The sequence below is a fragment of the Pogoniulus pusillus genome, chromosome 20 (genome assembly GCF_015220805.1).
Source record: "Pogoniulus pusillus isolate bPogPus1 chromosome 20, bPogPus1.pri, whole genome shotgun sequence".
Lineage (NCBI taxonomy): Eukaryota > Metazoa > Chordata > Aves > Piciformes > Lybiidae > Pogoniulus > Pogoniulus pusillus.
In genome coordinates this window covers 11,630,901-11,645,529 of record NC_087283.1, presented here as the reverse complement: position 1 = coordinate 11,645,529, position 14,629 = coordinate 11,630,901, and the positions used below count along the sequence as shown (strand labels likewise).

The 14,629-nt window shown below is 48.6% G+C and overlaps 1 long non-coding RNA gene across 2 annotated transcripts; it reads right to left on the bottom strand.

The window, feature by feature from the left end:
* Window positions 1-5,142: 5,142 nt before the first annotated feature.
* Window positions 5,143-9,409, bottom strand: LOC135184445 (uncharacterized). 2 transcript variants are annotated; one of them, XR_010306029.1, is made up of 3 exons: window positions 9,257-9,409; window positions 5,633-5,738; window positions 5,143-5,401 (listed from the first exon to the last, which is right to left on the bottom strand). It is a non-coding gene; the product is annotated as an uncharacterized LOC135184445 (long non-coding RNA). The 2 variants fall into 2 exon arrangements; XR_010306030.1 differs by lacking the exons at window positions 5,143-5,401; window positions 5,633-5,738 and adding an exon at window positions 6,848-7,042.
* Window positions 9,410-14,629: the final 5,220 nt, after the last annotated feature.

The window sequence follows — 14,629 nt, the reverse complement described above, 5'->3', positions numbered from 1 at the left end:
CTGTGAGGCTGACAAAACACTGGAACAGGCTGGCCACAGGAAGTTGTGGAGTCCCCCTCTCTGGAGATATTCAAGGCCTGCCTAGATGCATTCCTCTGATCTGGTATAGGTGGTCCTGCTCTGGCAGGGGGGTTGGACTAGATGATCTTTCAAGGTCCCTGGACATTCTATGAAACTATGCTGCAGAACACAAAGCAAGAGACACCCTTGTGTTCTTTCACACATTTCAGGTTTCTGTTAGCACCTCTGAGTGAGTTTCTGAAGTTACCAAGCACCTACCACATTCAAGTTCCCTGCTGTATGTCAGCCTTTGCTCTTGATGTCATTGACCTTGTTCCCACACCCTTAACAGAACTCGTAGAGCAAAGAGGACTACTTTGAAAATTGTTTGACATCAGCTTTAGCAAGTTCATTTCAATATAAACTCACATATTTAAAACAAAACTCTCCCTTAGAATGCTACCCAAATTTCAGTTGAAACAAAGGAAGCATTTTGGCTTCTCCTGCCTTCCTTAAAAGTTAAATTGGACAAAACTCCAGCATCTGAAAGACATTTAGGAAGCAGATCTGATGGTACACAGTGCACATCTTAACTAATTATGGTTCTCCAAGTAACATTCTCACATGCCAATAACATAGATTCAAGCTCTCCTACTCCTTCTTTTGAACCTTGCCTTTGCAGCTAACACAGAGCATTAACATTCCCTTTTCCTGAAAGAAATCTTGTATTCCACAAAGCTATGCTTAAGAGGAGCTACTCACATATGGTACAATGAAACATTTAGCTTCTCTCAGAAATTAATTTCTACCTCTGAGTTTTGCAGCTTATTTCATCTGACACACAGAAATATCACACAATGCTGTTACAAAACCTACCTAGCAAGCTTTGATCCCACCCCACTGCCGACAATCCCAGCACAGGAAGCATGCCAAATGCAGGCAGAACATCCATTTGCCTAGAATCTCTCTGTATCTAAACCCATTCCACCATGGTCTTTCAGCAAATCCCTCCATCTTTGCGTGACATTGTCTTTAATATCTCAGACGCAGCTAAACACCTACTCAAAGAACACATGAATGCAAGAGGACATGTAAAGAGCACAACACACCTGAGGGATTACACCCCTGACTCCCAGTTCAGGGTTTTAACATGGTCAGAGGCATCAAAGCCTGTTGCAAGTTCTGAGCAGGGAGACAGGTGACCTCCATCACCCATCAGACCCAAGGATGGGATTCCTCGGGTTCCCACCCAACAGCAGCTGTGAGCAACAGCCACAGCTGAACCATATTGAACAGCTCCATCAAGCCAGGTACATTACTGCAGCAGCTGCAACTAAACAATAGCTCTGATGCAATACCTTTTAATAACACCAACAGGAGATCTCTGCTAGGAGAAGCATTACCACAACAGGACCACCTTGACATCTCCAAAGCAAGTTTCTCTCAATGCAGCCTGCCTGCCAGACAGGATCCAGCTACAATGAAGATGTTTGTGGTTTTCCCCATTTGCCACCTGCCTCCCTCCAACATCAATATACAGCTTCAAACCCAAGGGGACACTCAAACAAAACTGGAGGGACAGTGAGGAATCGATGGCAAAACAAAAACAAATAGCTTTCAAGTGATTTTGAACTCTAAAAACGAGGGCTTCTTATTTTTAGACTGCATGCAAGCAGCTCAAGGTGCTTTTTCTTCCTCCCCATGGCAGTAGTTAAGTGAATACACCTGCCTGCCTCACTCCCTTCTGATGGTAAACAGAAGGTCTTGCATTTAAGTTACAACACAGAATACTTCAGAGCAGCCCTGTGCCAGAATAGCACATTTCTGAGGGATGCAAAGGTATTCAATAAAAAGCTTTTAAAGGCATATTTTTAAACTTGCAGCAGGAAAGCTTTTCTGTGTCAAGACAGTAATTCTTTTAACAGCATTGATCAAAATGTCATTCTTTTATGAGCGTACAATACCTTTTAATGGCATACAACAAGCCATTAGGGTTATACACCTCCGTGCAGCAGACAGCTTACTGGAAAAATCAGGAACACTGGCCAAGATACAGTCACTTGTCTTTATGCTTATAATAAGGCAGTTTCCTCCATTTTTCCCAGCTCCACTTTATAATACTCACAAGAGAAGTGATACAAAAATTAAGCCAAACGTCTCATTGCCTCCACCAGTCATTGTCACTCTAACCCACATATTTTCCCCAGGAAATACTCCTTACAAATATGATGACTGAGGAATCAAAGGATTGCACATAATGGTTCTGATTTTCAGAAGTGGGAAAACCCACCTGCCCTTTCCTCACTTTGAGACCCAGGATAGGATCTACAAATCATCCTATCTTTCTCAATTGCTGCAGCCCTACAAAACAGGTGAGAACAATGACAATTGCATTTGTTCTGCTCAAGTACAAGGTGAGCATGGACTCCCTGGATGGATTTAGCATCACCTTACAGCCTTACTTTAGTCATAAATACCAACAGGAAAGGGAACAATTTGTGTCAGCCCACATTCATGGGTGAGGGAGTATCTATGGGATTTAATCAATGTTAACAGAGCAGTGGCAGCAGGAAAATAACTTTATTTCACTCTCTAAAGAACTTATGGATAGTATCAAGATCTCAACAACTTTTTCAAAGTCTATGTCATGGGTATAAGCAAATTAAAAGACCCAATTCCTGATGAAAACAAAGGCAAAAAAATAAAGAAAGGATAGCTGACTAGAAAGGAGACAGAAAAAATGTGAGACTCTAAAAACTGAAATGAATTACAGTGAATAACAGTTTAAAGGGCTACTAATCTCTTACCTATTTGGTTCTACAACACAACAGCAGCCATGGCCCCTGTGACTTCCAGGTATGAGAGAGCTGCTCTACGGCTTCCCAGTCACAGCAGTCCCATCTAGAATGTAAAAATCATAGTATTTTTTTTGCTTTAAAGATACATAAACTGAACATAAGCAAAACAATTTACATTACAGAAAAATAAATTATCTCTGACAGAATACCACAATCCAAACCTGCTTATATCTGTCCTGTGTTCATTATTAAACATCAGCCAGGTACAAAGGAGTCTCCTTAGCGAACTACCCAGGTTACCCACGAAGAGCATGACTCTGCTAGACAGTCCAACTGGTAATTCAGACCAAAATCCAGTCAGAATGAGATATGGCAGGCTGCATTCAGATAAACATGCAGCGTTCAAGTGTGCCTTGCACACTGGTGAATATTATTTTGAGAGCAAATCTGCAAAATCCGAGGCCACCTCTGAAGATGAGGACTGGCCAGGACTGCTACTCTGCGACACAGGGACTCAGGGACTCCAGCTCTCTGACGACAGCCAGTGGCAAGGAGCAGCGTCTAAGTATCAGTAACTGAACAGGCTTGGGGTCCCCACAGTGTACTTACCAACCCTATCTGATCATTCACCATGGGATTTCACACCTAGCTTTAAGCCATGTAACTGACAAGAGTGAAATAAAGACTGGCATGTTTTCTGGGAGGCAATTTAACAGGAACATATATGTTGTAGTTTCCTCTTAGAAACAAAACCAGCTGATGTTCAACAGCATCCTGTTCTACTCAGTGCAAAAGACATACAGTTTTCTTCTCATTTCAGTTAAACACAACCAGTGGGCCTAGGAGCACCTTCTAGACACAAGGAATAGGGCTAAAATTTATAGAACCGTGCGTTTAGTTCTCTTAATAAGAGTCTCACCTTTTTTTTCCCCTTAGAGCTTGATTCAGTAAAGGCAACTCTTCTGCTGTCTCATAGTGATGTAAAAATCAAACTGAAGTCCTGAGTTAAAGTGGCCAGATATGACCAATGTGAGCAGGACTTCATCTCATTTAGCACTTCAGCTTTTAACAGATTAGTATTTCAGACCATATCTCCATCCCTGAAGGACTGCAATAACAGCTTTTAATAGATTTGATCTCTTTTGACCAACAAAGCAGACTAGCTCGTGGTTCCCAGTATCTTTACACCACAGCCTGCCTAGAGAAGGAGTTTTGCACCCAGCTGCTGAAACCAGTCACCACCGCAGAAATAGTTGGGCTTACCGTGCACTGCGTCCATTAGCCCTCTGCCAGAGGTGCTGGCGACCAGGCCACGCTTTCCTATAGGCGGCTTCCTGGATTAGGAGTAATTCAGCCAGGCACGAACGCAGTTTGGCGAGTAGATTTCTCCAGGTCCTGGCAGTACAGAGCCTCTCTGCCCTGCCGATGAACTGTGCAGTGGTACCACCGCCTTTCCCTGAACGGTGACAGAGAGGTCCCCAGCAGGAGCGCAGCCTACCCCGGAGCTTGCCCGTGCAGGAGGCACCCAAGACCGGAACCCAGACCCCTCCAGCCTGCCCGGGGAGAAGGAAGGCGAGAAGACGGTATTAGACAGAGTCGGCTCGGTCCATCAGCCCTCACCCGGACTGTACAGAGGGAGCACAACTGAGCACTGCCCACCTGCCGCCCCCACTCTGCGCCGGGGCCCAGCCGGCACAGACCCTTCGGAGGGCAGTACTAAGTCCCCAGCGAGGCCGGGGCCGACGTCGACTCAAGAATAGAAGCAGACCCAGTCGCGAGCCCTGACCTAGTAGCCCAATACCTGGTAGCCCGTGCCCCGGTCCGGTCCGGTCCGGTCCCGTCCCGTCCCGTCCCGTCCCACTCACGTGGCGGCTGCGGTCCCGGCTCCCGCACCTGGTGGCTCCGACTGCTCACAAGCGCCCACCACGCACCGCCGTTCGAACGGAACCGCCAAGCCTTGCCCCCGCCCCGCGCCGTATTGACGCCGCTGCTGCCCAATCACGAGGAGGGAGAGACGAAACCCCACCCCGAGGGCCCAGCTAGCCAATCAGAACCCGAATGACACTGCCTGTGAGAACACCTTCCCGTGCGGAAGGCCTCGCGATCCCACTGCAGCTAGGGGGAGTTGATTAACTTAAGCAGTGCCCAACAGGAGCGCAGCTCCCGCCCATGCCTGCCGGCGATTGGACACCAGAGGAGGGGAGGCGGGGCTCTTAGCCGAGCTCGGCGGATGCGACGGGCGTCGGGTTGCCGTGGGGAAGGGTCGGGCACGGGCACGGGCACGGGCACGGGCACGGGCACGGGCACGGGCACGGGCACGGGCACGGGCAGGGGCCGAGGGCTGGGGCCGTGCTGTGCCGCTTCTCCGGGCCCAGCCTGCGCCCCAGCTCACTGCCCGTTCGGTACCACCGTGTCTGACGATCAATGCGACCTCAGTGAGTCCTCAGAAGGGCAGCAGGGCTCCCTCCAGGCCCTGCCCGTTAAGCAGCGGGGCGGGATGCGACCGGCTAGATCCCTGACCCTTTCTGGAAACGCCCAGACGCTGGGGAACCTGCCCGAATGATGTCCCATTCGTTAGGGGAAGAGGTAAAATCTGCTGCAGGCTGTGAAAGGGCGGAAGGGAGCAGCTCGTCACGCCACTGCTCCCACCTTGGAGCCTGAAGCAGAGACGGCGCAAACTGTCCCGTTGTTGCGGTCAAGAACGGGCATGATTGTCCCTAGAGAGAGCCCAGCCGCTCCTGCTTCCAGTCTTTTCCTCATTAAGAGAAAGCGGGCTTAAAAAAGAAAACCAACCAAACATCAAAAAACACTACCCCACCCTCCTGGGACCTTACCTTGGCCGGACACTGAAGCAAGAGGACCGAAGGTCTAGGTAGCACGCAGCTGAGTGTCTGCAACCTAAGAGTCGTCTGGAGAACAGCAAGGCTTGTGTCCTCTGTCCTGCAGAGAAGCCACGGGAGGAAAAAACCCAAACATCACGATGATTTGGGTGTCCCAGATCATATAAGAAACTGTCCTTCAGTGTCTCATGGTAGTGGCTCTCCTGAGGGCAACTGCTGGAAAGCAGCCCTCCTAGGTCCTGCACCAAATTGCCTTGCCAGCTTCATGTCACAAGCTATAAAACAAGCCAGAGCTATCAAGGCAGGCACTTGTTTTATGTCTCTTACAAGCAGCTGAAGGAGTTACTGCTGCCTGTAAGCCATACATAGATCTAATTCTAGATAGAGGAAAGCATCCAACCCCATCAGATGCTGTAGTTGGCTTGCTCTTCCTTTTAAGAGAAGCAGCCAGTTTTAGAAATGGAAAGGTGAATGGAAAAGATGCTTTTAGCACAGGTGGAGTATAAGCCAAGCTTTGGAGCTGGGAAACCTGCGTGATCAGGCATTTGTTCACAGGACTACAGAGAAAATCCAACTGCCCTAGGCAAAAGAGAAAAAAGAGATTACAAATTTACAAATATTAAATAGTGAGACAAGGAGCTGCAGAGCTGTCCCAGTGCTCTGGACAGGGAAGCAGGGAGTGACTTAGGGTCAGTGAAATTCCAGTGGAGCAGCAGTTACTCCCAGCTATAGCTCCTTAGCAGGATGAAGTCTTGCTTGTCCATGGGACAGCTTGCAGTGATGGAACTGGGAAAAAGACAAAAGCACTGGGCTGTGAGCTTAGTAAAGAAGAACAGCAATGAAAAGTCACTTCCTTTTCCTTCTTTGAAGCTGAAGTGTGACCGCAAAGCGAGAGAACGCTTGGAACTTAGTTTTCTGTTTGAAAAGGAATGAAGAAAAGCAAATATTTTTGTAATAAAAATTTAATATCCTTCTTTTTTTTTGGACTGTGTAATCAAAGCAGCTTTGTAAGCTGTGTGCGCATGCACAATAATCCTTCTCTAATCCTGCTTGCCTCGGGCGTTCAAGATGCTCGTGAAATAACAAGACAGTTCCTGCTGCAGAAGAAACTTCTGGTTGGGTCTGGGTTGGGTTTTTTTTTTTGGTTGGTTGTTGTTGTTGGGGTTTTTTTGTTTGTTTGTTTGTTTGTTTGTTGTTTTATGTAGCTCAGTAATAAGGCCAAAAGACCCAGGTTCAATGGACCACCACATGAAAAATATTGAGAAGCTTAAATATAAGATATTCCTGTATGTGGCTCAAACAGAAGACAGCATAAGTGGGGTCACAGTGTGGTGCTGTATTAGGAGTGGAAGTTCAGTTCCCAATTCCTTTTAAAAGTAGGATGTCGTTCTAATGTTTGAAATCCTGTAAGACATCAAGAAAGCAGAGTACTGTGGTGGTCAGAGCACAACTATGGCCACTGCTGGGCTCTGTGCTTTACATCGTATTTCATTTCAATTTCCACTACAACTCTTCCCCATCACTCATCACTTTCTAACAATTTTCTAGCCAGAAACTTTCTTACATTGAAAAAAAAAGTTGTGGGTTCTTTTTTTTCCTCTTACTGCTCCTTCAGCTGACATATACCAGGGTCAAAAATGTGAAATTAGGCACACTGAAAAGCAGAACAAGCCTTTAGGCAACTTGGCTTTGGCTGGGCATTTATGAGTGTACAATATTCAGACTGTTTTAGTAAGCTGGTTGAGGTGGTCAGGGACATCTGCTAATGCCTCAGTCAGGGAAGAGCCTTTTGGTTCTCTTCAAGGACAAATGAATTCAAAGAAGTCTGCAGAAATACACCACCAGTTGCCCTGTTCTATGGTCAAACCAGCACATTATGTTGAACCTTTGGTGTCTGAGCCAGGTGTGAGGAAGCCCACCAGAGGCCAACTTCTAGGTTATTCTGTTGCAACTAATAGACTAAGAGCCATCACAGTTTGGAATTGAGCCTAGGCTTGAAACTGCAATTGCTTCCTAGTAAGTGATGCACTGCAGTCAATGAATCAAGAGGATACTTCCATTCTCATCTTCTAGATCTGCCATCTTGGAAATGCTAATAAAATAGACCCCGACCAGGGAGAAGTGGCAGGATGCCAGGACAATGCATCAAAACTCTTTCCTGGAGAGCCATCAAGCAGGCTGTCAGTAGGAGCCGCACCTCCCCCAGCCTGTCACACACTCTCCTGTAAGGGTAACCACAGCGAACTGCCAGAACTGGTGAGCAGGCGATGCAAACCCACCTGCTGCAGCACTCAGATGACACACAATGCTGGCTCTTTGTCATGCGGTGCCACAGTGGCCCCTTACTGAGGCGTGATGAGCTTGCAGGTGTGCAAACCAGCAGGTCCGACCCCAGGCAGGGCAGAGGTGGTGCTGGCAAGCTGTGGAAAGCACACCAAGCCATGTTCCTCAGCAGCTTTCCCGGGCGAATGGCCTCTTGGGGTAGTTCCAGGGTTGTTCCCAAGCCATGGGCTTGGAAAGCTTGTTAAGCCTGAGCTCTCCAACAGCAGTTCAAGTAGCAAAGCTCCCTCCTTCTTCTGGTGCTAAAGGAGCCTTGTCCACCAAGACATGATTGAGTCCATCTGCAAGACTTAGCAGCTCTAGAGGTACCAGTGGCCAGGAGAGCAAGGAACCGAGGACAGGGAGCAGGCAGCAAGTGCTGGAGCAGTTGGAGAGAAAACCCTGACAGCTGCCAGGCTTTTTGCTGGCTTGATTATACTCCACGTGCCTTCTCTCCCCACAGCAGGGTGCTGGGTGCATAGTCTCACGTGTGCTGCTAATCCACCTGCCAGAAGGTGCACAGGTGTGCTGTTGCTGAGCAGAGTCTTTCGGGTGGAGCCTGTTGTGGAGCTTATGCAAACAGCTGCGACAGCTTCACACGGTGTCATAGTGGGCTGTGGCAGGGACCCTGCAGGGTGGCCAAAGGAGCTGGCAGTGTGCAGGGGTGAGGCAGCACTGAACTCAGTTATGCAGGACAGGCAGGTCTGGCGAAGCTTCAGCATTTCAGTTTGTTTTGGACAAAATCATCTCAAACTCCATTAGAAAGGACTCTGTTACAAATACAGCAAGGTTGCACAGTTAAACACTCAAGATGAAGAATGTCTTGGAGTCAAGGCTGTACACCCAGCCCTTACCTCTGCCCCTTACATGTCTGCGTCCTTCCAGCACCAGCTATTCCTCAACTCACACAATAGTTTGTAGTCTTTTCAATCTGTTCTATAACCTTGTTCCTATGACACCTTGTAGCACTCTCTACCGTGCAATGTAGCCCAGACAAAGAGTCCATTAAAGTAATTTATGTGAAAAATATGCAGTAAATCACAATTAGACAATATACAACTGGTGAAGCAAAAGAACAGAATAATAGTGAGGATAGGTACTGCATTCAGGAGGGCAGAATTAGACTCTCACATTAACTACTTTAATGCCAACACCACCAGCCCTTATGCTTCAGTGGTACCACCCTCTGAAAGTAAAGGGGAAAAAAAGAAAGTAAACCAAACACCACTACCCCTCCCCCTTTGCTAACAGGAAATGCTTTGTTCCTGACTGGTACTGCACAGAATGGGCGACTTTTACCTAGATGTGGCTGTTGCTGGCCTTCTGGTAGAGTGTAGGATCCGTGGCATGGGCCAGGTGTCCATTGCACTGTCCTCAGGTAGACTCTCGGCTCTCCTGACCACCTAAAAAGCCTCTAGACCATTACAAGTGCCTTCTTAAGCCACAGAGAAGTGCTGCTGCCTTTCTCAGATGGCTCATACAGCAGCACTAAAGCTTTTCTACTCAGAATCAGCTGTGGTATCAGGTCTGGCCATAGTCACAGGTAGGTGCTTGGGGCTGGCTGTCAGCTGAGATGAATTACAGCAACTTCATCTCCTCAATGCTCTTGCATTTGGGGTGAGATTAGAAATTGTAAGGTCAACTATTAAACTACTAACACAGTATTTTCCTTCTGCTTCCTTGGGAGCAGTGGCATGAAGCAGAATAACAGACTATTAGGGGTTGGAACTGACCTTTAGAGATCATCTAGTCTGGCCCTCCTGGCAAGGTAAGGGCCACCTAGATCAGGCTGCACAGGAGCACATCCAAATGGGTTTTGAAAGTGTGCAGAGAAGGAGAGTCCACAATCTCTCTGGGCAGCCTGTTCCAGCGTTCCATCACCCTCACCATAAAACCATCTCTTCTTGTTGATGTGGAACCTCCTGTGTTCTAGCTTGTGTCCATTGTTCCTTGTCCTGTCACTGGGTGCCACTGGTAAGAGACTGGCACCTTCATTTTGACACACACTTCTCAGCTATTTGTAGTTAATAAGATCCCCTCTCAGCCTTCTCAAGGCCAAACAGCCCAAGTTCTTTCAGTCTTTCTTCATAGGAGAGATGTTCAAGTCCCGCAGTCATCCTCATAGCTTTCTGTTGGACTCTCTCCAGTAGATGCCTGTCTCTCTTGAAATAGGGAGCCCAAAACGGGACAGAGTACTCAAGGTGGATGTCACTAGGGCAGGGTAGAGGGGAACGAGAACCTCCCTAGACCTGTTGGTGGATACACTTTTCTTAAAGCATCCCAGGATGCTGTTGGCCCTCTTGGCCACAAGGGCACATTGCTGTCCCATGGATAACTTGCAGACCCCGAGGACTTCAAGCTCCATTGAGCTGTTTTCCAGCAGGACAACCTCTAGTCCGTACTGGTGCTTGCTGTTACTCCTTCCCAGATGCAGGACTTTGCACTTGTCCGTATGGGACTTCATGAGGTTCATCTTCGTCTGGCTCTCCAGCCTGTCCAGATCTCATTGGATGGCAGCACAGCCTTTTGGTGTGTCAGCCTCCACCCCCGCTTTTGTATCATCAGAGAACCTGCTGAGGGTATACTCAATCCCCTCATCCAGGTCACTGATGAAGAGACTGAACAAAACTGGACCCAGTACTGGTCCCTGGGCAACATCACTGACCACGGGCTTCCAACTGGACTCTGCGCTGCTGGTCACAGCTCTCTGAACTCTGCTGTTGAGGCAGTTACCAACCCACCTCATGGTCCAAGACAGCAACTAATTATTAGAGAAGATGAGATGCAGCCGTGTGATTCCCTGGGATATCTGCTAAGCCTCAGGACAGTTTGTATATGTTTGAGCCCCTCCTGTATAAAGAAAAGATAAACAGACTGAAAGACAGCAATGAAGCAAGCAGCAGCTCTGAATAGTAACTGGTCTCAGAGTTAATCCAGAATGTGGTAAATAAAGCTGCAGACAGTTAATAAATTAGATGAATAAAGCCTAAAAATAATATTTTACAGTAGGATTAGTTCATCTAGAGGGTACCTGGTGAACTCATAGGAAGTATGGGGTGAGAAGCAAAGAAGATACTAAATTACCTTCAGCTCTTTAAATTATTTCTGCAGATTCTATTACAGGAGAGAAAGGAGAAATGGCTGCAGAACAAATCACATGAATTCCTGCATCCAGCAGCCTGACAGTCCCTTAGAAAAAAGAGAGAAAATGCCTGTGTGCAGGGGAAGCAATAAAAGAGACTTTGGTCCTCCATTCATCACCGTGTCATCTTCTGGTACATGCAGATGTTGCTCAGCAGGGCTGGGTTGGGTAGGAATTAACAGGCTCTGACTCTGCAGCATCTGCCCCAGTGTTCTCCCCCTGGCTCTTTCTAGGGGTCCTTGTCAGCCCTGGTCTTCCTCTGGCCTTGATGCATGGGCAGGACAGTGCTGGGCACAGAGCAGGGTGAGTAGCCATGAACCATGGCATGAATGCAGGCACCACAGCTGCCTTCTTTGGGCACAAAACCCCTCTAGTCCCAAGCTACAGCATCCTCTGATCATCTCATCTGAGATACATGCAAACTATAACACAATTAACAAAGGACCTTTCACACAAGGTCCTCACAATTATTTGATTCAACAAATGGAGAAGAGTTTGGGGAGTGTCTTCCTGCTTGTCTCACTCAAGATGTTGACTGGCAGGGCTCAGCCCTGCTCTGTCTGCCTGGCCCCACAGCTGAGCAACAGTGCTGTGGTGTAGATGGGTGCTGTATGAAGGTAACTGCATGTCACTGTGGGCTCAGGGCTGAGACCCAGCTATCAGTAGTCAGGAGTTGTTACCTGGCTTAGGCACACAGCAGGTGCTGCTTGACCTGCAGTTGTCCCAGTTCCACCACTTGGAGCACTGAGGCTGGCCTGTCATTGCAGCCAGTGGTGAGCCCTGAGGTGGCAGAGATGGCAGTGCCCATGCCCCAGCTGTTAGTGAATAACTGGTACAGAGACATGCAATCACTGCATTTTAATCCCAGAATATAAAACATGAAGTTGTAGCCACTGGCTTTGAAACTGCCTGTGTCAGCTGTCAGTCCTGCTGCCCACTGGAAACTGCTGCCCTGTGGGACATGTGGCCCTGTGCATAGGGGTGCAAAACCACTGTGGTGATATCCAGAGGAAGGAACAGCTCTGTGGCACCATTCTTTCAGGTCCCTGCATTTCCTGTCAAGATCTGTGCAGATTTCCAGATGCTCCTAGGGTCTCATGGTAAATTGCTTTATGGCAGTAATTTACAGCACCTAGGAATGTTATGATTTCTTGACGTCGTGTCCTGCTTCACAGGGCACTGATGCTCCTGCTTCGCTCCTACTGTGATCCCTTTGGTCTCCAGCACTTTAACTGCACATCCAGTGCCACAGACAAAGTGATCCACCCCCACCTGCACCTCTTGCACACACTCTTGGGCTCACGCCGTCGCCTTTGGAAAATAATTACAGCAGGGAAGCCGATCCTGTTAGATTAAGACAAATTAAGAATCTAATATATAGGTTTGCTGTCAGGTTCCCAGGGTCAGGGGTCGATACAGTATATTGCAGTGAGGCTATAGGTTACCCCTGCCCCAATATTTTATCATAATAAACCAAATGGGGACGAAACACCCAGCAGTAGCCCATAAATCTATTAGCAGTGAACTGTCAATGTCCCATATACCAGGGTAATTTGTTAATTCAGAGCTGGGTCTCTTTTTTCTCTAGACCTTGTAAACTCCTTTCTGAAACATCAATAAACCATCTGCTTTGACTTGTTAATCAAATGACTTTATTCAGTCCAAAGCAATTTTTTCCTAATAAAAACAGAGTATTTATCTCCATGGCTATAAAAGAGGATTGTTTTCAACTGTTCACTTATAGTTAAGAAGCACATTTAGTTTGGATTGATTTCCAATGCTTCGGTCATATCTTGTCACTTCCCATTTCTTACACACAGCATCTCAGTTTAGCTCCTTAGCAGGGAAAGCACAACATGACCCAGCACTGGGAGTGGCACTGGGGGAGCGGCAGCCAGCAGCAAAAGAGGTCATGGAAACCAAACTTTAAAGAGCTGAACACGTTCCCTCTGGCTCTAAGGCTTCTCCCAGCGCTATCCCAGTCTCTAAGCAGACTTCCCTGTAGCCACAATGCTTTGTCTGTCCCTGGGCAGTGATTTTCCCATCTCCTCCCCATCTAGACCAGGATTTTATTTGGGGCAGCCTCCCCAGGCCACCCCTGGTGCCTTGCTGCAGGTCTTGCCCAAGCTTGCCCAGCTCAACCAAGGCACCAGCTCCTCCAGCCACACTGGTCCCCATCTGCTGATGGAGAGCAGTGCTGGGCCAGGGTAGGAGACTGGGGCTCTGGTGCTGTCTGTGTCCATGACCTACCCCAGCAGCAGTTCCAGGGGCAGCAGACATGTCTGAGGTCAGGGAAAATCCATGAAGACACTGTTACAGACACATGCAATTTCCTGGTGCAGTGCAGAGCAACAGGTGATGGGCAGAGGACCTGGGAGATGCAGTAGAGGAGGAGAGCATGTTTTCATTGTGGATCGTTGTTCCCTTTTCTCCAGTGGTAGGTCACATCTGCAGCAGGAGCTCAAGCAGCACTCCAGCACCCCACAGCACAGCCTGAGCAGCTCATGCAGTAAGACAAGGGCAAACATCAGTCCAGCTACAGGCCCTTCTCCTGCAGTGGGATGTTGCTGATTCCTCTTGAACAGCAGCATGACATGGGCCAGCCTCTGCTGTGCCCACAGGGCTCAAGGAGCCATTTGAAGCAACCCCTCAGGTCCACCCGAGTGCAAGGCATTTCTCAGGCTGATGGCCTGAGACACACAAGTGGTTGCTGGATTCATGATTGGGATCATACTTGGGATGTGACAGGCAGGAAGGGCAGCCTTATGCCATGAGGTGGCCCTGTAGCATCACAGGCTGTGGACAGCCAGGAGCTGTGCCAGAGACAGGAGTGTTCCTTGATGATGCTAATTACTCAGACATATTGCAGAGGCCTGTGCCCAGCCCACCAACATGGATCAGGCTGGGACACTGTCCACTCATCCAGAGACTCTGTGTCTGTGGAGAGCTGTGCACAGCTGCCACCATGAACCCAACTTCTCTCTGTGGCAGCTTCAAGGACCCAGCGGGAAACCCATTCCCCATCCCAGTCTGATCCTAACCAGATCCTGCCCTTGTCAAGAACCTTCTGCTGCAGACTGAGGGATCCCAGAGCTTCCGCCTGGAGCCTCCCTCACGAATGCCTTTTGCTAAACACAGAAGGTGGTTCCTGTGAGCAGCAGCTCCCCAGCTTGGTGGAAGCCCTCCTGCTGCTAGGTGCTACCTCACCGCCTTCTGCTTGCACACTGCACAGGCCGGCACTTCTCAGTGGATGGCACGCAGGGCACTGCACCAAGAGGAGGATGTCGGTGGGGCCGCCACAAGGGCTTTTCCCAGCTGTCCTCACACAGCGCTTGCGCTTCATCAACAGTCAGCTGGGGGAGCTGCACCGAGCTGCTGTGGGTCAGCCATGGCTCTCACCTGCTGAGGGATGCCTGGCCAGAAGCACCAGAGTGCAGACTGGGCTGCAAAAAGGGCTATGACACCAGATACTGGAGGGACATCCCCATAGCAGCAGGGCTACCAGGGTCTGATGGGTGCTTGGTTGCCTG